The sequence below is a fragment of the Phasianus colchicus genome, chromosome 1 (assembly GCF_987193195.1).
Source record: "Phasianus colchicus chromosome 1, bPhaCol1.hap1.1, whole genome shotgun sequence".
NCBI lineage: Eukaryota > Metazoa > Chordata > Aves > Galliformes > Phasianidae > Phasianus > Phasianus colchicus.
In genome coordinates, this window is record NC_143436.1 from 88,408,163 (window position 1) to 88,435,347 (window position 27,185).

Sequence of the window (27,185 nt, forward strand, 5' to 3'; positions counted from 1 at the left end):
GGATAGTCGGTGTCAAATGCTCTCTAAAATAGGTTTTTCTGTAAATCTTCCCTTCCAGGTGGGACTATGGAGTGCTGTGCTGAGCCAGCTTCTGCCACCTGAGCCTGAAACATCCTCTTCAGGAAGGTGATGGATGTACATATATGGGGGCATCTGAGATCTTGCATGCTTACAAATGCTTGTAGCTCTATTTACATCTCGGTGTGATAAATATTCATCTGTATGACTAGTGAAATGAAATCTACATTCCCCCTATAAGACAGTGCTTAGTGTTTAGTGTTCCTTAATGTTTAATGGCATTATAAACATTACTTGGTGTATGTGATCAGTCTTTGGGCTCATCATTGGGCTCCAAATCTAAAACCCAGCTTTGCTATGAAGTTCAGGGAATAGTGTTAAGCACTGATATGTGGCCTCTGCTCAGTCCCACTGTTTCCCAATCAACAGGGACCCAGCTTCTTCCAGGTATCACTGAATCATTTGAGAACCATTTAATAAAGAAGGGACCATTAAAAGTCATCTAGTCCTTCTTCCCTGCAGTGATCGAGGACATCCACAGCTAGATCAGGTTGTCCAGAGTTCTGTTCATCCCAGCCTTGAATATCTCAGAGGACAGGGTTTCTACCACCTCTCTGGGCAACCTGTTTCAGTGCCTCACTACCCTCACTGTAAAAATTTTTTTCCTTCTGTCTAATCTAAATCTACCCTCTTTTAATTTGAAACAATTTCCCCTTGTACTATCACAACAGATTCTGCTAAAGAGTCTGTCTCCTTCTTTCTTACAGCTCTCCTTTAGATACTGAAATGCCGCTATCAGGTCACCTCAAAGCCTTCTCTTCTCCAAGCTGAACATTCCCATCTTTCTCAGCCTGTCCTCATAGGAGAGATGTTCCATCCCTTGTATCATTTTTGTGGCCCTCCTCTGGACATGCTCCAACAGATCCATATCCCTCCCAAACTGAGGACTCCACATCTGGATGCAGTAACTCCAGATGAAGTCTCACCAGCACAAGAGCAGAGGGGCAGGATCTCCTCCCTCTACCTGCTGGCCACGCATTTTTGATGCAGCCTGGGATATGGTTGGCTTTATGAGCTGTGAGGGCACACTGCTGGCTCATGTCCAGCTTGCCATCCACCAGTACCCCTAGGTCCTTTCCAGCAAGGCTATGCTCCATCCTTACATAACCTCAGCTTGTATTGATAGTGAGGATTGCCACTACCTAGGTGAAAGACCTTTCACTTGAATGTGTTGAATCTCATGAGGTTTACCTGGGCCCACTGTTTGAGCCTATCTATGTCTCTCTGGATGACATCCTGTCCCTTGAGTGTGTTGACCACACCACACAGATTGGTGTCATCTGTAAACTTGCTGAGGATGCTCTTGATCCCAATGTTGGTATTACTGATAAAGATGTTAAAGAGGACCAGTCCCACTACTGACCTCTGAGGGACACCACTTGTCACTGATTTCCACCTGAACTCTGAGCCACTGATCGCCACTCCCTGGGTACAATCTTGTAACCAGTTCCTCGCTCACTGAGCAGTTTGCCCACAAAATCCATACATATCTTTCTGAATTAGAGAGACAGGTGTTACGGGAGACCATGTCAAAGGCCTTACTGAAGTCCAGATAGATAACTTTAGTGGCTCTTCCTTTGTCTACTGCCATCATAAAAAGCCACAAGGTTGGTCAGCTGTCTGACCTGCCCTTGGTGAAGCCGTACTGGTTATCTCATATCACCTTCCTCTCTTACATGTGCCTTAGCATAGTTGGCAGGAGGGTCTGCTCCATGATATTGTCCTGCACAGGGATGAGGCTGTCAGGTCGGTAGTTCCCTGGATCATTCTTTATATCCTTCTTAAAAATAAGTGTGATGTTGCCTTTTTTTCCAGCCAGCTTCACCTGACCACCACGACTTTTCAGATATCATCAAGAATGGCTTGGCAACTGCATCAGCCAGTTCCCTCAGGACTCTGGGATGCATCTCATTGGGATCCATAGACTTATAGATGCCTTCAAGTGGATGTCTCAGTTTTCTGGCATAAACTAACAACTGGCAACATAAGCAGGAGCAGGTGTGGAGGAGGACTGTAAGGATAACAGGGGAATAGAGTGGCTGTCTTATGGAGGGAGACTGGGAAAAGTTTGGCTTGTTTTGCCTAGCAAAATGAAAGCTGAGAGGGGATCTGATTGCTATCTATAAATACATCGGGAGGATAAACACCAGGGAGGGAGGAGAGCAATTTAAGCCAAAGGACAATGTTGGCACAGGAACAAATGAGTCTAAGCAGGCCATGAATAAATTTTGGCTGCATGTGAGAGGAAGATTTCTGAGCATCATAGGGAGGAGGCTCTGGAACAGGCGGAAGGGACTAGTGTGAGCTTAATTCCTTCCAGCAAGCATATTAATGTGGTATCAGTGCCTTTGCTAGCTGGGAGCTGGACTTGGTAGCCCAAACTGTTACTTTCCATTCTCTCTTTTCTGAGTCAACTAGTAGGTCAATGGAACTACTCCTAGGTTTAATCACAGTCAGTGGAGCTGCTCTTAGATTTAACCACTCTGTCTACTCAGAATCTTATCCTGTGCACTTCTTTAGGTAGTGTATGTTTTTCTTCATTATGAATTGCATTATTCTTCGGGTTTTAGGCATATATGACTCTGCTAAAATCTGTGCCGCCTTTCATATATTCTGCACAAGTCTGAAATTTAACTCTCTGTATGAATATATATAACTTTAAATAGGATTCCATTTTAAACGGTATCAAATTTTATTAAACTGAGGTTTAGGGAAAAAAAAAAAAAAAAAAAAAAAAAAAGCAGTAAAAAAGCCAGAGGTTTGAAAAACAGATAAAGAAGAATTTAATGTAATTTGGATACTGATTAATTTTCATAAAAGCCTTTTTGGAACCACTCAGATTGACTGTAATTTTTTCTTTTTATTATTTTTGATCATTTGTTTCATGATCTTGTATTTTTTCTTTCCAGTCTGTATATAAAAACATAACCCTATTTAATGTAACTTGTAATAACAGACTTAAATTCGATTTTAGTAAATTGGATCTCATTCTAAACATAAAATCATAGAATCATAGGATGGCCTGGGTTGAAAAGGACCACAGTGATCATCTATTTCAACCCCCTGCTATGTGCAGGGTTGTCAATGACTGGACCAGGCTGCCCAGAGCCACATCCAGCGTGGCCTTGAATGCCTCCAGGGATGGGGCATCCACAACCTCCTTGGGCAACCTGTTCCAGTGTGTCACCACCCTCTGTGTGAAAAACTTCCTTCTAATATCTAACCTACACCTCCCCCGTCTCAGTTTAAAATCATTCCCCCTTTGTCCTATCCACCCTCGTAAGCAGTCGTTCTCCATCCTGTTTATATGCTCCTTTCAAATATTGGAAGGCCACAATGAGGTCTCCCTGGAGCCTTCCCTTTTCCAAGCTAAACAAGCCCTGTTCCCTCAACCTTTCTTTATTCTAATATTTGAGATAACAAATACTACTAGGAAAAAATAGCTGGGATTCTTTTATCTGCCTTTTGCTTCTTTGACATTCTTTGCTCTTGGTGCCTACAAATTTCTAATTGCCTATATGTATATATTGTATGTGTATGTATGTATATGTGTGTGTATCTATATAGACAAACATATAGAGAGATACAATTTCTTAATGTGCTTTTATTAAACTCTTTCAACTAGAGACCAATTTGGTCTCATCTGTGCTTTACTAATTTTTCAACTACCAGTGATACTTCCAAAAAAACTTCTACCACTTCAGATTTCAGCATTTCTTTGAACTTATCAAGTCACAGTTTTATTCAGTAGACCTGTGTTTGGGATATTTACCTGGCAGGATGTGGATATATATTCAGTGTATCTCTGTCTGAGGGCATTTTAATCCTTTTCCTGGTAATGTGTCCCAACATTCAGTTTTACTGTCTATTCAAAAGGCTGAGGATGGATCACTGTTGTAAGTACCTCTTGTTGTTGTTATTCCATTTTGGATAAATAATTAAGTCTCTTATATTCTAGGAGAGCATCCTGACCACCAACTACAGAATCATTTTTATTTGCTCACCAAATATTTAAGTGTGCTGTTCAAAGTGGAACAGTTTGAGCAGATGAGCCTGAGGGAGGCCTACTTCAGCATGCACTAATAACTTAGTAGTTGAGAGACTCACTTGAGAGGTAAAAAACTCGGGTCAAATAGCTGCTCTGAATCCATAAAGTACAAAATAATTTTTCAAAATGACCTACTTTAATCTGGTTCCTATCTTCACCTGTTGTAAGTGGGTTCTTTATTATTATTTAATTAAGCCAATATTTTTTCCCAACTCAGCTGCCACACTGAACAAAACATTTTGTATATGTTATGCCAGTGTTGGATGAGTTCACATAATTTCTTTCAGGATACTTCAGTACATTCAGGTCCAGTCAATAGCCTAAGTGCAGCAACACCATACCATTGCACACACTGCAAATCTTAAGATTTAGAGGCTCTGCAAATTGTTGTACAGTAGAAAGACATTTGAGCTAGCTTTAGTTATCTTGAGTACTGAAGCAGAATAGCCACATTAGCATGATACCTCACAAAAGTAGAGTAAATTAGCCCTGGAAATGTTGCACCCATTACTGTCACTACCAATTACAATAATTAATGCTATTCATCTCTAGACAGCGGATTAAAACTGAACTAACCCATTAGTAAGTGAATGTCATTGCAACTGGAGGATTGTTGGATTGCCTGTGAGAAGGTGGTGATTTCATTTCAGTTCCTATTGGCAAATGGCCACATTTTTAAATGAATGATAAATGAATACGCAACAAGCAAAACCTTGGCTCCCCAGAGCTCTACTTTAACTGAAATGGTGCAGGATGTAAATACATCTGTGCCAAGTATTCAAAACTTTATCATGATACCAGATATTTCTACATATGGGTACAGAAAGGTCTTGAGGATTCAATGGATCATGGAGATTGAGGTACCCTATCTCTACTTTGGGAAATCCCTCCAAAATAAGGATATTCACATACTCCTGAGTTTATTGCTAACTAAGTGAATATTTCCACCACATTTGCTTGTTTGTACTGTTTCCCGTTTATTTGTTACATGATCAGTTACAGTGAAACACACAACATTAAGAATTAGTCTTGACATAAATCACCCCTCTGCTACAGCACATGTATTACTATAATCAGATTATTTTATGTATTTCTTTATAAGCATTCACTAACTTATCAGTTCACCAGCATTGTTTCAGGAAAAACTAAAATAAAATGAAGCTTGGGCTTTAAGTAGAGATGCATTACTTGTCATTTGCATGGCTAGCATAGAAAACCTCAGCTGTATTCAATACATTAAATGGTTACTTCAATTAGACAATGCTTAAGTCTTTCTAGCTGATTGGCTTCATCTGTTCATAGGATGTTTTCCAGATCTGGCATCTTCTATCCTTGTACTTTTAGTTCCTATTTAACATATCCATAGGCAAGCTGACATGCTTTGACCCCTTATAGTATGATTGCTTCCTGCTCGCCCTTTGGTGAATGAGAAACAAACTAAGAACACTGAACTCTTTAAGGAATAAATCAAGAATAATGCAGTTTATTAATGAGAATTGTGAACAGGCTCTCTATTAAGTGTGCAGAGCTACACTGATTCCTTGGCTATTTTCCAGCAGGTTTTTAGTTTCTTCGGTACTGGATTTTTATTGGTGGTGGTTTTTTTTTTTTTTCTTTTTTAAAATTTTTTTCTTTTCTTCTTCTTCTTCTTCTTTTTTTTTTTTTTTTTTTTTTTTTAAATATGACTATTTCTACCCAATGCACATGTGCAGAGATGGGCCAAAATTTGTACTGGTGATACGGATCTGACAACATTTAGCTATTAGTCTGCAGAGAAAGAAATGTATATTTGTTCTGTGTGATGGTAACAGTGTAGGCAAGTTGAGAATTTAGCCTTGTGGTCTTAACAGGAATGCTGAAGGTGTTAGGATGACCTCTCCAACGTATGGCACTCTTATTTTTCCCTGGATGAAAATGAAGCAGGGCAACTTCCTTTGCATCGCACTTCTTGGGTTCCTGGCATGCCATACATCTGAGAGAAAGTAAATTCATATAGAAGAAAGTCTCCTTTTCCTTATCTTTTTAGATGTGGTACCAAACTTCTGCATTTTTGTTCTCTTTTTTGACCTCCTCAGCATATGGTCATGTCCTGTCAGACTCTTAGACTAGTAATGTAAATATGGCAAAACATGTTCACGTGTGGAATTTGAAGGCAAATCAGTAACACACTGATTAGTGCACATGGCTCCCAAGTGCTCAACTTTCCAGGTTGAAGTCCACATGCTCAAAGACAGGATGAAGATATAAATAACTATCAGACTCCCACTGTTTCTCATAAACCTATCTCTGCATTTTGCCTACAGTATTAATAGAGATATAGCCTTCTAACTGTATTATATACATTATGTTACATTTGAGTCTTGGTAAAGCAAATTAATCATCCGTGTCTAAAAATAATGACTGTGGCTCTTTAAGCTAACTGTGCATCTCAGCCATCTAAAATGCAACTCCTACGTGGTTTGCAGTATTGCTTGTGCTCACAGACAAGCAAGATGTTCATGCTGCAATATTTAGACCCTGTAATGTTTTCAATATGTGAGGTGCTAATCTGCTGAGATGCTCCTGATAATCATTTTCTCTATGCTTTATTTATCCTTATTAAATTACTGAAACCTCTGGGGTGGGGCCTTTTAATATTTGCTTCTGCCCTACGCAGTCCCCTTTAGCTCTGGGAGTTTACCTGTGGAATGAAGCTTTAGATCAGGGTTTTAGATCCCAAGAAGGATTTAGCTGTGTTAGCCAAGGTGAACATAACTGCAGTACCATACATCAGTCTAGTGGGCTCAACAAAAGGTGACTGCTCTGCATGGGCATGCTGGACAGGTAGCAGGAAACACTGCAGTGGTAACGCTGCACAAGTCAATATTTCCCAACAGAAGAAGATGACTTTTTGGGACCTACTTTGTGGAGACTGCCAAAATGTAAATGGATTGCTTCCTACGTGCCCTGCATTCATCATCATCTCTGCACAGGTCCTGCACATACTGCCTGAGCTTTCCTTGTGGCTCCAGCTGTACCACCAGCTGCTGTTAGCCACTGGCTTTGGCTATTCCAGTGAGAATATATTAGATTGCTGCAGGAGAGATTAGAGGAGAAGGGTATTACTTTTTCTCCCAGTGTTGCAAGGAAGGGGTGTGTTTCACAGTCTGTGCCAATTGGAGAAGAGTTCTCCTGAGATTGCCTGATACAAAGGAGCTTATTTACTCTACGGAAAGTGTTACCAAGCAGTCAAGCTCCTGGCTCTTAACACTGCCTGTTCAGTGCTGGAAGTTCAGTAAGTTGCAGAGAAAACGTGCTGGAGAGACATGGGTACAGCACAACTAGCTGAAGCTCTGTCAAAGAGAGAGAAAGTCATTTTCTGTTCTTAATGCAATAGCAAACCCTGTATTGTAAAAAAAACACTGTAGCTGTAATGGTGAAATGGCAATCCACACCTCATCACAGGGTGGTGGTGAGACCTACTGCATAGAGAGGCTCTCAGTAATTCTTTCTGCTGTTTTCTTCCTACAGACACCAAAGCACCACTGAATGCACAAAGTCCTTGTTGGGATTTTCTTTTTCAGTTGCCTCTTTTAATAAGACACAGCTGGCACTTCTATTCAGCATCCATCAGTACACCAGTTGCAATGCTTTACTGCAATCTTTTTGTCTCCATTGTTGCCCTGATTTCTGTCATAAATGATTCAGTTTGTGCAATTAGTAGTGAAGCTGTAAAGTACCTAATAATAGGGCAGAGAGGAGCCTGCCCACTGAGGAAACTAGATGGACAATATGACACAACTAGATACTTGGGGGTCAGGTCATGTAAGATCTGACATTTTACCATTTAAAAATTCATGAACTGGAGAAGAATATACTCATTGCAATTTCAAGGTATTTTGAGGTATTATAGGAGTAAAGTTCTCAGACAACAGTCTGTCTCTCTCAGAGGTTATCACTGATAATAAGTTTGAGACAGACTTCTGTGGTGTGCCATTTACCTTCAATATAAATTATGTGCTTGAGAATCATCTGAATTAGTGTTTAAAGTAATCATCGAAATAATATAAAATCTTATGCAAAATGAAGATCGTCTGAGAGCCTGTTTACCCAAATAAATGGAAGTTGTTCAGTCTGCCTTCGAGCTAAAAATGGCAATCCTGGGCACACTGCTGGCACAATGGAAACGATGTAAGAGAGCATGTAATTTACCAGTGACTAGACTTGCTTTTGAAGTCTAGTCTAATAGCTGGAATTTAAGTGGGGTCACAAGCCAGCCTCGAGTTGTACATGAATGCAACTCATAGCATGTTGTATAATTCCAAACTTTCAAACATGACTGAATCACAGAATCACAGAATGGCCAGGGTTGGAAGGGACCTCAAGGATCATGAATCTCCAACCCCCCTGCCACACGCAGGGCCACCAACCCTCCCATTCAATGCTAGACCAGGGCTGCCCAGGGCCCCATCCAATCTGGCCTTGAACACCTCCAGGGATGAGGCATCCACAACCTCTCTGGGCAGCCTGTTCCAGCACCTCACCACTCTCTCCGTAAAGAATTTCCCCCTGACATCCAACCTAAATCTCCCCTCCCTCAACTTAAAACCATTTCCCCTCGTCCTGCTGTTATCTATCCTTTCAAAGAGTTGATGAAATGGATGTCTGGAGGCCATTTGGTCTAACCCCTGCTGAAGCAGAGCCACCAGGAGCAGGTTGCCTGGGACCATATCCAGGCAGCTTATTAGATGACCTCCAAGCAGGAGGCTCCACAGCTTCTCTGGAAAGCCTGTGACAGTGCTTAGTGAGGTCTTTTTTATTTTTTATTTTTTTTAGCCCAGTTGAGGAACAGTGGGCACTGTACCAGGAAAGAGTTCTGGCTGGGTGGTCCTGGAGCTCCAATGAGAAACCTTTGCTAAAATACTGTCCTGACCTTTTGAGAGTTTCTTAGATGTAGACAGTGAGCACTTATGTATTCATGCATGGCTGTCTACATTTAGGATCCAGCAGCAGTATCTACTAGATATGATTTTTCATGGTTTTTGTCTGAGCTCATTGGAACTTCTCAGGTGTGTAAATGTTACTCAACTGTATATATATTGACAGGACCTCAGACATGATGTAGAAGTTAATTATAAACAGGTCAAAGTGGGATGAAACTCAGGTTGCTGTTGTAAAGTTTGTCTTAGTTATTAAATATTCAGGCTACTGTCATACTTGGACTGATTGCTCTAAGGTTACCATGCCAGTCTCTAATATTTATGACATGTCTTGTTCACTTCTTCTTGACACTGTCACAAACTGATGGAGACAAGGTGATGGATATTTTTTCAAGCACCTATAACCCTTAATGTGAGCTTAGTGCAAATGTGGGAAACAGGAATTTCAGGCTGTAGGGCTGAAAACTGTAGAAGCGAAACAGTTTTTCATTTATGGTTGCTTCACATACTGGATGCAGTGCCAACACTTGCTATATAAGTGATATCACTTACAGAGGACTTTTTGACTTTCTCCTGGTTCTACTTTTTTTTTTTTCCCTCTGTCCTACTGGTATCACACAACACTGTTTTGAATGCAGATAATAAAAGGTGTATGGGAAGTAGATTCCTAGATTAAGCTATCATTTGTATGTTGGACGTGCATTCTCTTTCAACTTTTAAGCAATGAAACAACTTTGTGCCTTCAGCTTTGTATTAACACACAGCTGACACTGACTGTCCCTCCCATCACTGCCAGGTTAAAAGATGTTCTGATGTTTATGAATGCACAAAGTCACACATCTCATTTATCTCCAGACCTGAGGCCCCATTGTCATGTCAGCTCACTTGCTCAACCTGAAATCCTTATGGAGAGATATTAAAGGAAAAGGTGTAACAGAACAAATATACCCTAATCAATTGCCCTCTGACATCTCTCACTCAGAGGTTGCAGCTTGCAAAGTGAATTAGTGTAATAAGCTCAATATGTACAGCAGATGGCATGGACATTATAATAAAAGTAGATGAAATAAAACCTCAAATCATTTCTAATGATTTATAGCTATTGATCCCACTAAAGCATTTTTTCTTACTTCAGGAGTGAGAGTAAAGAAATAAACATTAGCTAGATGCTTTTTAATATATTTTATATTTTTTCCTCTGCTCTGAGCTGAAAAAGCTTTGCACATAGAAAAACTCTAAGCATTCAGGTAAAAAGCTTTTTATATAAAAGTTTAAATAAATTTGTTATCTATTCCAAGGAGTTTAAATAGGGTTTCAAAGTGATATTTTAAACAAAACTGCTTTATGGAGTGATTTTGGGGGTAAAACTACATGTCTAAATCTCTCAGCTTTATGGGGTATATCCATCTGCATCAGTCACACTGCATTATGTTGTTTCACAAGATGTCATAACATCTTACAGGACTGACTTACTCTGAAAACCATTTTAACTTAAATGGTAGGGTAGGCTGCTCACAAGGAAAGTGAGATTAGCTGACAACGTATGACAATATAAAGCTGAATGTAAAAGAGAAAAAGCAAAGCTGAGAAACTTTAACTGTCCCTTAAAAATAATGTATTCTGAAGAAAGGGGGAGAAATTGAAAGAGCAGTGTACTAGCATGTGTAATAGCAGGCTAACAAAATGCCCAAGCCTTGATTTAGGCAAGCTCAATCCCAGAGCCCAACTCAGCAAATAGTTCTTTTTCTAATTGAGGCTGCACATAAGTCATTAACACTGCTAGAATGTGGAATTTTCTTTCCAAAGCTTGTCCAAACCCCAGAAGACAAAAGAAATTACACCTACAAAAGTTGAAACCTAACTTTATCTGCTGGTTATGTGCTTCCTGATTCAGGGAACTATTTGCACAGCTTAACTCTGTCTTTAGGCTAGCGTTGATTTAATTCAACTGACCTCGAAACTACTTCAGCACACAAAGAGAGCTAAGCACTAAATTAAGGCTGTCATGCAGACTTAGGACCTTGTTAAATTATTTAACCTATTAGTAGAGCTGAGAATTAATTCAGGTAAGGAGAATTTACCCCTGTTAATTTACAGAGCTTAACAATGTCTCATATGCAGCAAACAGGTGAGTTAACAGTTTTTTATTCCCCCAGACAGCACTGATTTACCTAGAGATTTCCATCGCTGGGAGGAAATAGACCTTCAGACCCCTTGGACAGGCCCCACTGACATAAACATGAGCTCTAATTACTTGGGATAAAGGTCATAAGACTACATGATACCTCGTGGGGCAAGCTGAGTGGTGACCGAATATTACCAACTTTAGTATCACTGCTTTTGTTAATAGCTACATTATTCAGGAGGCCTCTGAAGTCCCTAATTGGAGAGCAGTAACTCATCGTGCTGGGTCCTGCACCAGCCTCTCAAAGGGCCATCTGCTGAAGCACAGCACTTGTCTGAAGTTAGCTATGCTACTGGATGTGACCACAGTTTGTTCATAAGAAGGGAGCGTAGTTTCTTAGGACATTTTGGTTCTTTTTTCCTTGGTTAGAAACACTTCTGTCTTTTATAAATAATAATAATAATAATAAAAAAATCAAGTATCTTTTTATCACTGTTTAATCAAAGTTTGATTTGAAGTTGCTACAGAATCATCCTGCTCTGTGTGAATAAGGAAAGGATACGGTATTGAGAATAACGTCAATTTTCTTAACCTAAACTGCAGTGAAACTTCTCTCCCTACCAAAACAAAACAAAGCAGAAGGCATGTGACAGGCTGTTATAACAGTACGGGAGAGGAAAACGAGGAACCAAAAACAGGCTGTAGCAGAGGAAGATGGAGGAATTGCTGTGTTTACCTCCTAGTGTTCTATTTTTAACCCACTGTATGCTGTAAGCTTCATGGTGAGGTGAAGTTGTGCAGAAGATGTTAAGGTCTCACAGACAAGTGAGCAACGAATCCTGCTGCCAACATTACTCCAGAGCAAGGAGGTGGTCAGGCTGAGAGGAGGTGGGGGAGGGATCCTGGAGCTAAGCAGGACCGTGCAAATTTTAGTCGGTAGGGTGGTGGTGTGGTGCCCCTGCCTCATGCACACAAAGCAGTAATCAACACCAACCAGCTGTCCTTGCTGTGAAGCTGCAGCCCCAAGGCACATCCAGGGAAGATACAGCTACTCCTTCAGCTTCAGGGTGGTTTCTGAGATCCCCTCCATGTCATTATGGAGAAGTTTGCAGACTTGTGCCCTATCCTCTGATAACCAAGCCTGCAGAGATTTCAGGGTTGCCTATATTGGCATTTAATTCCTTCGTCTATCAGAGCAAAATGTGGAGCAGAGAGGAGGTGATTAAGGATGGTTGTCACTTCATACTCTGACACAGAACCTTCCCTTGGCCTTGCAGGCCCTCAGTAGGTCCCCCCATCTCCTTCCTTTTCTAGGGAGTGCCATAAAGCAATTGGAGATCCACAGCCTGGCACCTGATGGATGGGAGCCTGCAGTGGGGTTGTGGTGTGAGGCTGCAGCCAAGAGCACCTGGCCCACCATATTCACAGCTGGGGCAGCCTGGCCCAGTACCCTTCTCAGTGCATAGGAGGCCCAAGTCAGAGCAAGCTGTGCCCTTTGTTTCCTAGCCTGAGTGAGCATTTGGCATGAAACTGTCTTGATGTCCCTCAAAAAATGAGAGTTGTTTTTCGTGCAATGAAAGCTTTCTGTCTGTTAACATTTCAAACTTCATTATTACTGAGAAGTTACTGTATGTCATTGCAGAAGGTTCATCTGGAAACTGAAGAGTGGGAAGAAACTTTCTCAAAAACTATAATAAACCCAGGTCTTTCAGACCAGAGTCAGACTTCAGAGTGAGGAGGTTGTCCATAAGCGTGAAAGGGCTCTGTTTGAGAGACCTCCTCTGTTTTCTATTACCGTATTTTAGGCTACCTCTTTCTTCTAAACCAGGCCTTCTGTCTTTGAGTCTGGCTTTTGCAAGTGGATTTGTGCAAGACCTTTATATTTTGCGGTTTCTTTATGCATCCCCAGGCAAGCAATCATATACTCGCTGACTAATTTTTCACTGTATAATTTGCTGCCCTATGCTATAGCTGCATATGTAGTGTTTCCAATACGAACAGGGTGCAGTGCTGTTTTCAGCCTTTGTTTTCTAATACATTTCTTTTCACTTAGAAATCCTCATGTGTGTGTAAGGAATGACCAGAATCTTATTTCTTCTTTTTTTTTTTTCTAATAAAAAACAGTAAAAATATAGACTTCTGCTCCCTAACCCTACAAAACAAATATAGATGCAGGTGAACCTGTAGGAATGAAGAATTCAGTGAAAATTCTGAAAAAAAAACAAAGATGTCTTTCATTTTTTATTTTTCATGAACATTTTGACTACTTTTCCTTCACGTTAGGCCTTTTGTTTAAAGCTTTCATTAGAGCAGCTTTTAAAAATTAATGCCTTAGAGAGAGGCAAAGAAAACAAAAGAAAAAACACACTCTACCACAACCACATTTAGTCACACTCCAATGGGGCCGAAGGATGGTGCTTTTCTGACAGTCCTTGATGAATGTCTCTTGGGACATTACTCCCAAGGGAGGTGGTGGTTTCAAGGCTCGTACTCTCTTTGTGGTATGATAAAGCAAAATAGGATTGTTTGAGTGCTGGAAGGGCTCCAGACGTGTCCTCCTGCCCTCACTCACATACATAGGGTATGTTTTTACAGTGATGCAAAAAGTGGTCATTGAGATAATTCCTTCTTTTCTAGAGGAGATGGATGGAGTAGCATGAATAAATGAGAAAATTGCTTCTCTGCTTTAGGATTCTTAAAGGTTAGCAGAGGCAGAAATCACCAGCAGTTAGGAACAACTGAAAATGAGTTACTGAAAGAGCAAGAATGAAATAATGTAAAGGAAGGGAATCATGGCTAGATCTTTCTTATTTTTTAGCTTCTGGTCTCTACAACATTATGTTTCAGACCTTCCTCTCCCACATTGTCCATGAGGCAGGAAGTGGCCTGCCTGCTTATTTTCTGGCTTCACACTTAGCAACAGGGTGACGTGCTGAACAACAAAATGCGCACACCGTCGTGTAGATGAGATCCACGACAGATGACTGCAACATCTCTGAAAAAGTATATGCTAAGTTTCAGAGTTGTATTTTCCTTGGGAAAATAACGGCATTTTTTCTCTCAAGCAAGGTTTTTTTTCCTCTCTACACAGCAGGATCATCAGGCATCATGCTGAAGTGGCACATATATTATTCTAATTAGCTGCCTTAAATTTAAGGAGGAATGCCTCTGTAACTGCGTGGGGCTCCATAGAAATTCCCCATGAACTCTGCACATTTCACTCCCACCAGTATTTACAAGCGATGAGCATCTCACATATGTGCCAACTCCATTTACAGAGCAGCTCTGCACTCATTTCTTGGAACAAGGCTATGTGGCCTTTGCCTCCTGTGACTCTTCCCATTTACGACTGTTACCAGGGAGCCTCGAGCTCAGCCTGAAGAGGGCATGGCTGCTGGTGGTGCATCTAAGAGAATGTGTCTGGGATGCCAGAGCCTTGAGTTAGCACCACTTATGAGATGCTGCACCCCTCTGCAGGAAGTGTTTTTTCAGTTCAGCATGTGTTCATCATCCATGTTTCAAGAATTGCCTGTGTTTTCCTTTGAAGTATCTTTGTGGCCATGGTAAATGCACTAGTTCCCTGCAGTGAGGGAAATGTGAGGCCAGGCAGCGGGAGTTGAGGGCAGCTGATGTGGACATAGGATGAGGTGTGTTCATCATCTATGTGAGCTAACAGAAGAAATGAGTAAAAAGCAGAGTAGGATGTAACCATTGATTTGGTGTAATATTGTGCCTGCCCTAGCTCTGAACACAACTTCATCTTCCTTTTTCTCTTTAACAGAATCCCACAGAGATTCCTTTGGAGAGCACAGTGGGCTAGGAAGGAGTAAAGCTTAGGCTGGAAACCAATTGCTTTCCAGCTCCAAGACCAACATGGTAAAACAGTACAGCTGCATACATTGCAGACAATATAATGGCAGAGCAAATTGCTCTCACAGAAGAAATCCTGGGCTACTGTACCCCAGAAGCTGTTATAAGAACATGTAGGAGAGGTGGATGGATCACTTCGGCATAGATAGGAAAAGTATTTCTATGTGCATAAGGTGAAAGGACAGCATTTAAACTATGAAAGAAGCCAGAAGCTAAATATCTAAGATTCATGAGATGTAACAGGCTTTCAAACCAAGTAACAAGCTCTAAACTGGAGGCCACAACTGGACATACTTGGGAAAGCAGCTGAATGCTGGATACTTCTCCCCGGTCCATATTAAGTTATGTTTCACATCAATATAGCCTGAAGCTTCAGCATTTCTAGGGAGAAAAATGTATGAAGAAAGAATGAATATTTGAGATTACAGCAAGTTGAATCAGGTCTTGACAGCTGCAAGAAGACCATGCTCTACTTTCAGAATGAAAGACAAAATCAGGAGAGGAGTAGCCAGTATCAATGAGCACTCATACATAGATCTTTGCTGCCATTCGTGATGAGGAGAACTGACTATACCCTTTCAGACAAAACGCATGCTTCATGATTTATTTCTGTTCAAAATGGTGTCTGAAATTTTCCTTTTTCCAACAACAACATAAAAAAGAAGCATCATCTTATGAAAACTTCAGCTAGCTTAGAAAATGATTTATTTTCAGAACTACAAAATTCATGTTTAATTTTATTATTCACTAAAACCAGGAAAAAAAAGAGGTTAAATCTTGGGTGGGCATAAGCTTCTGTCAATATTTTTCTTTGAAAATACAAAGAATGTGCACTCAGCTAACTATAAATGTTTACAGCACCGTGAACACCTACAGTGTACTCCTTTGGCTGTATCAGAAAGGCTTCTTAAAGGAATTGATTTGTGTCCCCAGCTCTTTCCTGACATTGTATGTCACCTTGAAGAGGGCACTGGACATCTCTGTGCCTCTCTGCCTCTGCTCAGGCTGGTTGTTTATATAGATTTCGATCTCAGAAAAAGTTAAATTCTTAGACGTGTTGGTGTTCAGGGGAACTTCATTTCCCCTGCTACATCTCAGTGATGCAGTCATCTGAATAACAGTAGGCCCATCTCTTAAAAGACCGTGCTCTGCTGTATGCTACTATTGCACATCTCACCTCTAATGTCTGTAACTGCGTGTTCTCTGTACATATGTGTTCTACTTCAGCTTCTTAACCTCCAGATTTGGAAGTACAGCAAAGCTGATGACTGCATTGAGTATTTGTAAAAGGCCAGCAGAAAGAATCCCTGAGGAACATCATCTTCACATGAAATACGAAACATCCGTTTTGTTAAGGTAACTTGTTTTAACTGCATGTCGACAAGATATCATTTGGCTTTTTTTCCCCAGTTAGAGGGTGTCGTGTGCAGTGCTTCCCACCAACCAGGAATCAGGGAGTGCTACCCCGGGACTTCTCACTGACAGGAAAGGTTGCAAACTGTCCTCATTAGCATGCAGCCTACTGAAAGAAGTGCAAGTAAGGCTTTGCATTAAGAAAGGAAAGAGCCTGTGCCCCAGAATACTGATTGCACTGAACAGCATTGCTGCAGTAGAAGGTGTTTGGTGAGAACAGGGTGTAAAGAAGGTTTAGCTGCTTCAGGTCAAACATTTGATTTTAACGGACTCCATATCTATTGGTAGCCTAAGCCCTAAGTGAGTATAATTTTGCTTTTCACAGTGAGGGTCTTGGGAACTGCATTTTCTTCTTAGGACTAGGGCTTCAGGTATTAGCGGTGATCTTGCTCTACCAAGGTCACACCTTCAAGCTGAACTTTTCTTGCAAGACCACATCAGCATTTCAGTTTGGCTCTAAAGGAAGTTTGATATGATGAGGGCAGAACCCAGCCAAAACTACTGCCAAATAAGCAGCAGGTTCAGGTCTCGACCTGATTACCAGAAAGTAATCACCTGATTACTAGAGGTATCACTGCATCAACTGGCCAAATCACTCTCAGTGAATCCCTGGATTGTTCATGAAAAGGAGTCCAATGGAAGAGCAGTCAACACTTTCAACCCAAATGCTGTAGTCAGTAAATACAACCGCATGCAAATTTCTTCCCTTCAGGTCCTCACATCTGCTCAGGTGATGCCAGAAATCTCTGGTGCCACAAGCTCCCAAGGGAACTGAAACAAAGGAAGAGCAGTGAAGGGAAACATATACTACGTCTGCCTACTCTGCTAAGACTCTCCTAGAACCTCCAGAAATATCTGTTGCTTGTTTCAAGTTACAATAGACATTTTGGACAGTACTGTTTAGGTTTGAGTCTCAATATATTAATATATATGAATGGGGTAATATATTTGGGAGACTTGTGATAATAAATTACTTTCTGTATTGTACTTAGTGTTAAGGTTACTCAGGCAACCTAGATATCAATATGCATACAACCAACTGGGTATTGAATCAATTATAGTTTTTTCACAAAGCATTTGCATTCTGTACCTTGTTATGAACGTGATCTGCTGGCACCCTCAATCAGTATTTGCTTCACATACATAACCCTATTACTAGAAATAATGTATTGCAATTATTGCATAAAAGCATAGGTATTTGTACTGTTTTCCCATTGTGATGATGGATTTTAACTGGCATGCTTGGTTCTTATCTGTATTCTCCTGTAGTGGAGGATTTTCAGGGCTGCCTTTGGATGTATTGTGTAGAGAAAGCTTTTGTAGAAAATTTCTGTATTGAAAAAGGAGAGGCTGCAGGTCTTGCTTAGAATTTGTTCTCCATCATCTTCTTTGTTAGCAGCAATGCTGAAATTGAAAGGTATGGTCCTTAAAGAGGCTCTGCCCTACTCATTTACCGGGAAAAAGTTGCTCGTATTGTATGTGGTTCTTAATAGACCTCCTATAATTGCCTTTTAAAGCTTTTCTACATATCAGTTTCCCTCAGAGGTCACAAAAAAGGTCATAGCTGTTGATGTTTGAAGCTATCTAGTTGCCTTTTTTTCTGTAAGTGCTCCAGTCTGGGATCCAGGTGAAGTCAACTGGATTTATTAATTTGATCTGGGTTCATCTTTCTCTGTTGTTGCTTTGGACTGAAAACTTTCTGTAAAGGAGAAGTAACAGTTCTGATAATATGTGCTAAAGACTTACATCTTTTTACACTTCTAGGGCATTTTAGACAGTCAGTTGTTATTTCATTAAGGACTTAGACATACAAGTTAGAAACAGATCTCTGTAATATTAGGTGCAGCAGCGAATGTAGCAGATTAGAAAGCTTTTGTCTGTGATCAGAGACGGGCTCTGTTTCATGTGGTTCTGTTAAAGGTAACAGAATGAAACACCCCATTGCCCGAACTGGTAGGGACTGCTTGCCCCAGCTGGAGGTCCTGTATTTCTCCATTTCTACTCCAAAGGAAACAAAGGTCAAGTATAGTCATGACAATTCTCAGTGTCACTCAGATGTTCATCTCAAGTACATTACTTGCGTTTTCCTCACACAATTCAATGAGAAGAGACAGATTATAAAAGTTATCACTGAACCCTGTTTGTGCACATTTGCAGATCTCTCTTGGAATTTATTTTGGGCAAAATATGTTAAGGTAAAGAAATCCAGTCCCAGCTCATTTACAGGATATATTTAATTTTATACATATCAGCAGTCCCACCAAATTCAGTAAAACTACAGAATTCTTTAAATAAAGTACATAGATGAAGTCTGTTAGAAAACCTGTGAAATTTTGAACTCTGATTATCAAACTTTCCCTGTTATGCAAAATAAGCTAAGTAATTCTGGGATTTAGATATATTTTTAGAAAGGAGTGATAACTTTTCATGGTCACAGATTGCTAAATGCATAGATAACTTCTTCACATTCTAAATCTCAATGCACCAATGAGAAATTAAGCTATAACTCAGTATAAACTGACTTTATTTGTTCAGTCTTTGCAACACAATGACTTTTAATGAGTACAATCTGAAGACAACAATTAGTGCACATTTCAGATAAGTGATTTTGGAGGTCATAGGTTTTGACTGCCTGTCTAACAATAGTTTTTAGTAAATTGATTTTCAGAGTGCTCATAACTTCTTAATGCTTTCCAAAATGGGCTCCAGCAGTAGGGATTTTAAAGAGTCTCTCTCTGCACAACCTGCATCATTCCAAGATGCTTTGCCCCTTGTGGCTAGGGCATTTAATTGAAATAGATGAGAGACAACTTCAGACAGGACATTCTGCAACAACACTTACATTCAAAGACTTCCTAGATATTGCCTTCTTAAAGTTTTACTGGGTCTAGCAACAGTTTTTAAATTGATTAAACCACATGAATAAAGGAATTGTTATAAGTGTATCTCAAAGGATCAAAAAGAATCTCCTTGCTTTCATGCACCTCTCTCTTTTTTTTTTTTTTTCCCAGAGTCTTAACATTAGTAGGAATCAGGACTTCATGTTTTAGTCACAGTTTTTAAGTGCACTACTCTAGAGAAGAAATCAATGAAAAGTGACAAAGAGCAAGGAAAAGCAGTAATATAACCTGGTTAACGGGTAGAATGGGGAAATCTTCCTGACTGATGGGAGAGATTATCCAACACAATTGTTCATTTTACCATATACATTTAGTTTTTGACAAGAGAAATTCAAAGACCAACCATAAGACCTTTGTAGTTCATTCTTTGTGTTGACTGCACAAGACTGGTGTTATGGGAATACTCCACCAGCCCTAGCTGTCAGCAAGGGCATTCAGGAACACCACTGGATCTCTCACGTTAGTGAAACCTCTGTGACACACTACAGCTAATGGGGTTTTGTCTAGTTTATTTTCAACCTCTTGATAGCAGCAACAGCGAGAAATATTGTCCATTTAGTCTCATACACTATGCCTACCTGTTGTTCAGACTTTTGAGAAGGAGAAGCAAACCCATAATGTCTCTGTCCTACTGTTCAGCGTTGTGTGCTTAGGACTTGTAGAGTACCTGCTGGAAGCCCTGTCTTCAATTGTTCCAAATTTGTAGTGCTCTGCACAAAGATCCGTATTCATAGTTGATCAGTTTCCATTAGTTTCCCAAGCAGGAAGTTGATATCCAATTTCTGGTAACTTATGTCTCACACTTTGCTAGTATATATAAATATATAAATCAAAATAATTTATGGAAAGAATTATCAGTCCATGCATTGCTGATTTTGATTAGTTATCACTTGCTAATAATTTTGAGATGGTACAGACAACTAAATCACATCCTGCTGTTTCTGCTTCCTTATTGGATAATTAAAAATAAAAATAAAAATGAAGCCTAATAACGGACATCTAAAAACATATAAAACAATGTGCTTGGTCTGAATTTCCAGACTAATTGGCACAAATAAGAACATTTCAAATGTTTTAAAAGCATTTCTTGGAAAAAATAAAAATAAAAGGAAGAAAAAAAGAAAGAAACTACAGAATGGTGATTAGAATGTCTCAGAATTCTGAATTCCTATTTTTTTAGGAAATTCTGAAATATTTGAAAGGGTCATTTTTTGTTTGGAATACAAATTAAAATATGTGCAGTTTCTAATTGAGGAGGAAACCCCAAATATCTCAGTTTAGAATTATCAATTATAAAATGAAATGTTTAGCTGTTCTTTACTTGTGTTATCTTGGCATTCTGAAAGATTGAAGAATGGTCTGGAAAGGCCCCAGCGTAACCTAAGGAGGAGGTTAGGTGATATTGAAATCTGAGGTATAATTGAGGCTTTCTAAGCGTCCAGAGTTCCATCCAAAAACAAAAAATGACAGGTCTCGAAAGCTTTGGCTGAGCCATCGTGTTTTGACATAGCCGTTAGACAACTAGCTTTCAAACCACACGTCAGCTCAATGAAAATGAGCTATTTCTGAAAACACTGTGCTTTCAGGTAAAGACATTTTTCTCTTTAAAGGAAACTTCTTGCATTGCAGAACTCATGAGCTAAACTGATAAATGATGTTGGTCCTCAAATAATTGTGGAGTTATCACTTCATACTGGCTTACATAAACATTAACCGTGCCATGAAAAATTTTTGTTTTTAATATGCATTTGTCAAGAAATTTCATTGACTTTTATGACATATTCTCAGAATTTCTCCTGTGTATTTCAAATTACATTTTTGTAGGTTTTTTGGTTTTGTTTGTATGTAGAAGCATCATATTTTCTCAAGGAAAACAGGCTGCTCTCGGAGAAAGTTGCAATGTCACTAGTTCAGATAAGATAAATGGGTGTGTTATTTATATATTCTAAAACTGAAATGTGATGGACTTATTGTAATCTGGGTTCTTTTAATGTTCCAGGGCATCTTTCTTTGTACATCTGCATGTGTTTCTCGCATGTAGGAACAACTGGGGAACAGAATGCAATGTTGTAAATAAGTTTATTTGTATCAGAATATCATTTATTTCAATTTAAAGTTTTAAAAAATAAAGTTAAGTACAACCATGAGATTCTTTTTATTGCAGTAAGCTTCACTAAAGACCTTACATCTTTGACTACTGCCCTTTATTCTGTCATCTCCATTCCTTGGGATTGTTCTGCTTAAATGGAAAACAAGTATGTTCAACTCTGTAATACAAAACACAGCTGAAATCACTGACATTTCAATCAGCCTTTATTGTTTGAAATTGCAGTAGGTTATTCCTTCCTTAGTCTGCAGTGACACTAAAGCAGGCTTGATTTCAGTGTAAGAAGGAATGGCAATGTTATGCAAATATATAAATCTTAGTGCAAACAAAAGGAAACAGAAGCAAATTTGCTAATGGCAGAGTTTGTTTTAATTTTCAAATGTAATAAAATATAGGAGGTGAAAGAAAACAAAGAAAGAAACAAGATTAACTAATCAAGTCACCTACTGTCTGAAGTCTTCACAGTCCTGCTGTTCAGAGGCAGTGAACATAGAGATCAGTTACCTGAAAGTGTGAATATTGCAGCACAGCTTCTGTTGAGAAAAGCTTTCTCAAAACATTTAGAAAATGTATTTAATCCTAAATGTTTCTGATCCAAATGTTACACAATTGAGTGCAGATCTATGATGTGAAAGCAGTATGCTGGCTTCCATCCATGAGTGAACTTAATGTTCAAACAAATCACAGTGTTGTCTAAAGTGCATGTTAAAAAAGTAAGTACCAGATGACGGTAAAGCATTCCGCAAATGTATATGATCAAATAATTTCAGAGGAAGCCTGCAAGCATTTGCACCTCAAAAAAATGCTAAAATAGCAGCACAGTGCATAAATAAACAATACAAGTATAAAGGAAAATGTGTATGTAGTCACAGTCCAAAAATGCAACATTGAAATAGTAGAAACAGGTGGAGACAGCTCAACAAGTAGCCCAATGGATTACTCTCGGATTACTTTTAAATCTGTGTTCAAATCCATGTTTTAACTGCTGCTGAAATAAGCCCAATGACCTGAAATTTGTCTGTGGTAGAATGTAATCCATGTGCTAAAGGAATCTGAAAAGGTTCATCTTTTTCCCATTTGACGTATGGCAAGCGGGATCTCCAGCCATATTCAGGCCCAGATCCTCCATCTATCCTTTGATTTACAATCTGACATTAGACACATGAAACTGAATTTTTTTTTAATTGATTGAACATCTGTGAGACATACAACTGAAAAAATACATCCAAATAGACTACACAATAGTACAGAGTCTGTTATGATGAAAAAGTACAGATTTAAAGAGGTGTGTGCAAGGTGCAACACATATGCAGTTCATTGCATGAAAACAATCAGTGTAAATGAAGTACTGTGCCAATAACCAGCCACACATATCCACATGTACATGGATTCCAGACTTTCAGTGTGAGGTTGCTGTTGATTAAAAGCTTCTTTCTGCCTACACAATGCCTTTCTGCCTACACATTCCACCTACTAAACTGCTGCATGTGGGCAGGCAGAGACTGCACGTGAGAGGACCGGTCTGTGTGAGGAGGTGCATGTCAGCTCAAGTCTAAAGCCTTTCCTGTCTGATGTATACTGAGTTTCCTCATTCTTCACAGGCAGACATATCTTCATGTGTACCTTTCATAGAATCATAGAATGGTTTAGATTGGAAGGATCATCTAGTTCCAACCCCTACTGGCAGGGACACTTCCCACTATACCAGTTTGCTTAAAGCCCCAACCAGCTTGACCTTGAACACCTCCAAGGTGTGAGAATCCACAACCTCTATGGGCAATCTGTTCCAGGTGGTGATGTGTCTCTTCCATTTATTTCCATTTTTCCAGACTCATTTCCTCAGATTGAGCCTCACCCTCTTTCAGAGAGGTGCTTCAATTTTCTGGATGTGTAATCTTAACCCACTAACATGGCAAAGTGGCTGCAAAGTGCTGTAAATGACACCAAGAAAGCCAGTGGAGTTACCCAAGCTTGATGGCTATTGTTAGACACTCTCCACACCCCCGGGCTTCCCCCAGAGGCAGACAGGCCAGCCACTCCTCCTTTCCGTACTTCCCAGTAGCCACATGCAGCTCTCATAGCAGTCCACAGCTGTTCTGGTCACAGAGCAGTGCTCTGGAATAGTGGATGTTGTGCCAATACTGAATAAAAATGTCAGTTTCTAATCCAAATAAAGTTTAGATGCAGAGTGACAGAGTGGACATAGTAATGCCATGTCCTTCCAGCAAGTCATTAAGTGCCTACAAGTTGTACTTCACAAGTTATTCTTTCTCTATTTAGCCATCTTAGTCTAAGGGCAGAAACGGAAGTCAAGAGAAAACAAAGCAAAGGAAAATACAATCATTGTGAGTGATAACCCAGAGCAATATCCATCTAGACTTGTACCATCTACGACAACAGCCATATGTACCTGCAGAGAGAAGAGCAAGACCTCTGCAAGTAAACACGGCACTCCCTGACTGTTGTCTCACCTGCCAGCATTTTTCATCTCAGGGGATTTCCTTATCCTGACATGCTTTGCCTAGTAAATCTCAGTAGATTTACTCTCCAGTGACTTGTCTCTTGAGGGATCTAGACAGGCTAGAAAAGGGGGCCCACGTGAACCTAATAAAGTTTAACAAGGTATTGTACTTGGGTTGAGGAAATCTCAGGTATGTGCACAGACTGGGAGAAGAACTTGAGAGCAGCCCTACAGAGGACTTGGTGGACAAAAAGCTGGAGATAAGCCAGCAGTGTGCTCTTGCAGCCCAGAAGGCCAACTGTATCCTGGGCTGCATCAAAAGAGGAGAGGCCAGCAATATGAGAGATGGGATTGTCTCCCTCTGTACTGCCCTTGGAGTTCTGCATCCAGGTCTGACGACCTCAGCACAAGAAGCATGTGGAGCTGTTAGAGTGCCCAGAGGAGGATCGTGAAGATAATCAGAGGGCTGGAGTACCTTTTCGATGAAGAGAAGTTGAGGGAGCTGGGCTTGTTTAGTCTGGAGAACGGAAGGCACTGGGGAGACCTCAATGTTGCCTGATGGGGGAAACCAGAAAGTTATCATTGGTGGACTCAAGGAATCTCCTGGATCACTTGCAGCCTCGCTGTGTTGTTTTCCCTCATCAGGATGAGAGTCTGCAAGCATGACACTTCCTGGAACTGAAGCAAGAAGGCCTCATCAACAGGCTAAATCAGGCAGCCTGTAATAGATCCCAGCCACCAGCTGTCCATCTCTAATCTTAACTCACAGGCTTTCAATCCATTTCTTGCTGTTACTGAGAGGGAATTCCTTGCAGTTTATCCACTTTTTTTACATAGAAAGTGACTCCCTCACCCCTCCTACCTTACCTATCTTTTCTAAAAAGCTTATAGCCCTCAATGGTGGTATTCCAGTTATGCAAATCATCCCACCATGCTTCTGTGAGAGATGTAAGATCATATTTTTCCAAGTGCACCATGGTTTCCAACTCCTGCTTATTTCCTATGCTGAATGCATTGGTATAGAGGTATTTCAGCTGGGCTTTTGGCCACATTATCTTCCTAGAAGAGCCCTCCCACAAACCTGAGACAAATCTGAGGCTTCCCCCTGCAGCTTCCTAGAGACAGCTTTTCCTGGCTCTTTGGCATTCAGCAGTACACCCCCTTCCCCAAGCAGTTTAAAGCCCCAGTCATGAGCCCCGCCAACTTGCTGCCTAGTATATTCTTGTCCCTCCTGGTCACTTGTTTTCCTATCACTCATCAACATTCCTGGTTTGTTGAAGGTGTGTCCTAGATCACAGAACTTATAGCCTTCAGTGTGACATCACCCATGCATCCAGTCATTCAACTGATCTGTTCTTCTCCTGCCCATATCTATCCCAGCCTCCAACTGGGAAGGCTGAGGAGAACGCAACCTCCACTCCCAATTCCTTCAACATCTTCCCCAGGGACATAAAGTCTTTTTTTGATATTTTTTAATTTTCTGGTCACAAGGTAGGACAGGAAGGGATAGTAGTCCTCCAGCTTTATCATATGCAATATCTTCTTCTTGATGTCCCAAATGCACGCCCCCAGCAGGCAGAAAACCTCTCTACAGAAATTATCCAGGTGGCAGGTGGGCACCTCAATGCCTCTCAGCAACGTCTTCAATTATTAAAACTCTTCACATTTTTTTTAGTGGCATGGGTCATGACTCAGGTCATCAGTTGGACCTTTTTGATGTGATCACCCCTTTTCAGTACCAAGCTTCTATCCATACCTTCTTCTCTCTTCCACATCATGGCTTGAAATGTCTTGGCAAATGGGACTTCAGGAGCAAGGTGGGGGCTTCTCTTTTTGCCCCAAGCAGAGATGAGGGTTCAGCCTCCCTCACCCTGCACATCAGGTGAGAAGTCTGCTTATCTTCCTCCCCTGGCTGGGTCCAAGGCAGGGCTGTCTGTCTGCCTGTGCCTCCACACAATACCAAGCATCAGTCTCTCAGACTGCTGAACACCTATGCCTGGTGACTTCACAGACTCAGATGAGAAGAGCAGGATGCCCTGCTTGCCCCCTGCTTGAACGCTCTGCACAAACTGCCAGTGCTAACTGCCCACACTGTGCCCTTATGATGTGCCACGCCCTGTTTGCCCTTTCTATTTGCCATGCTCCTGAGAGGCTGGCTGTGCATACCTGGGGTGACCCTGATGCTCTTGGCCCTGCCCCCACTGGGTCAGGGTGCTGCCATCATGAGGAGGGCTAATGGCGGCCGGCAGCTGATCCCTAACAGGAACTCATCTCGCCCGCTGAGGGGATTTCTTACTTTGGCACAGAATGCATCCGCCCCAGAATCAAATACCTCTCAGAAAAGCCAAGTGCCTCAAACACCTGATAGCAATAGGACAGGCCGCCCTGAGAAGCTGTGGATGCCCCATCCCTGGAGGTGATCAAGGCCAGCCTGGATGGGGCCCTGGGCAGCCTGAGCTGGTGGTTAGCAACCTTGCCTGTGGGAGGGTATTGGAGCTGGATGATATTTAAGGTCCCTTCCAACCTTAGCCATTCTATGATTCTATGTCCTTGGCACCATGTCAAATTTTGCATTCACAGACTTCAGCTCTGTGGCTCCTGTTGTGTTTGAGCTCTCAGCTATGACTGCTTCCTTTGATTTGCATTCTGAAATCTTTTTTATCCTAACACAGGTTAGAATATGTAACAGATAAAGCATAATTAAAGAAACAGAAAGCTTGTGTGTTCTGACAAGGAGTGGCAGAAGTACTGAACCCTTCTTCTCTAACAGCAATAGGAGGCCAAAAGGTATGATGTGATCATGTAACCTCAGCTTAATTTGGCTGAATATTTGATAGCATCCATTTAGAGCAGCGTGTATGTTTTTTATGTGACTGCCTCATAAGAAAAGATTCTGCTCTAAGATGCTGTTCTTTCAGCATTGAACTCAGGTCCACACCATCTTTCCTATACTCAGGAGCAATGAGAACCTGATATCTTTGCAAGTTATTATCTAAAACTCAAGCAATATTTACTTCTAACTGTTCAGCTAACAGGTTAATTTTTCCTAACATCTTATAGGTTAGCACTTTTAGTGTGAAGAGTCTTTTCTCTTGTTTTTAAAAACTGCATAAGATACATAGCTCTTCGTCTTTGTGCTACATTATTTTTACTTAATAATTTTAATTTAATTGATTCAATCATTAAATAGTTTTTATTTCTTGTAAAGTTACTTTCAAACAGTATTTTGCTTCTCTGTCAGTTTCCTTAAGCTCTTATTATCCA

The 27,185-nt window shown here is 40.6% G+C and overlaps 1 protein-coding gene across 11 annotated transcripts in view; it reads left to right on the forward strand.

Moving 5' to 3' along the window:
* Positions 1 to 27,185, forward strand: part of LOC149919821 (uncharacterized) — a 682,202-nt gene that overhangs the window by 535,311 nt on the left and 119,706 nt on the right. For 7 of the 11 annotated variants that reach the window (XR_016471781.1, XR_016471773.1, XR_016471770.1 and 4 more), the window contains one exon: positions 59 to 126. The exons of 1 other annotated variant lie outside the window; for it this stretch is intronic. The gene's annotated coding sequence lies outside the window, so the exon portion shown is untranslated. Of the gene's footprint in view, positions 1 to 58; positions 127 to 1,893; positions 2,670 to 16,267; positions 16,872 to 21,352; positions 21,428 to 27,185 lie in introns of those variants that run through there. 3 more of the 11 variants (XR_016471768.1, XR_016471767.1, XR_016471766.1) reach the window with 3 other exon arrangements.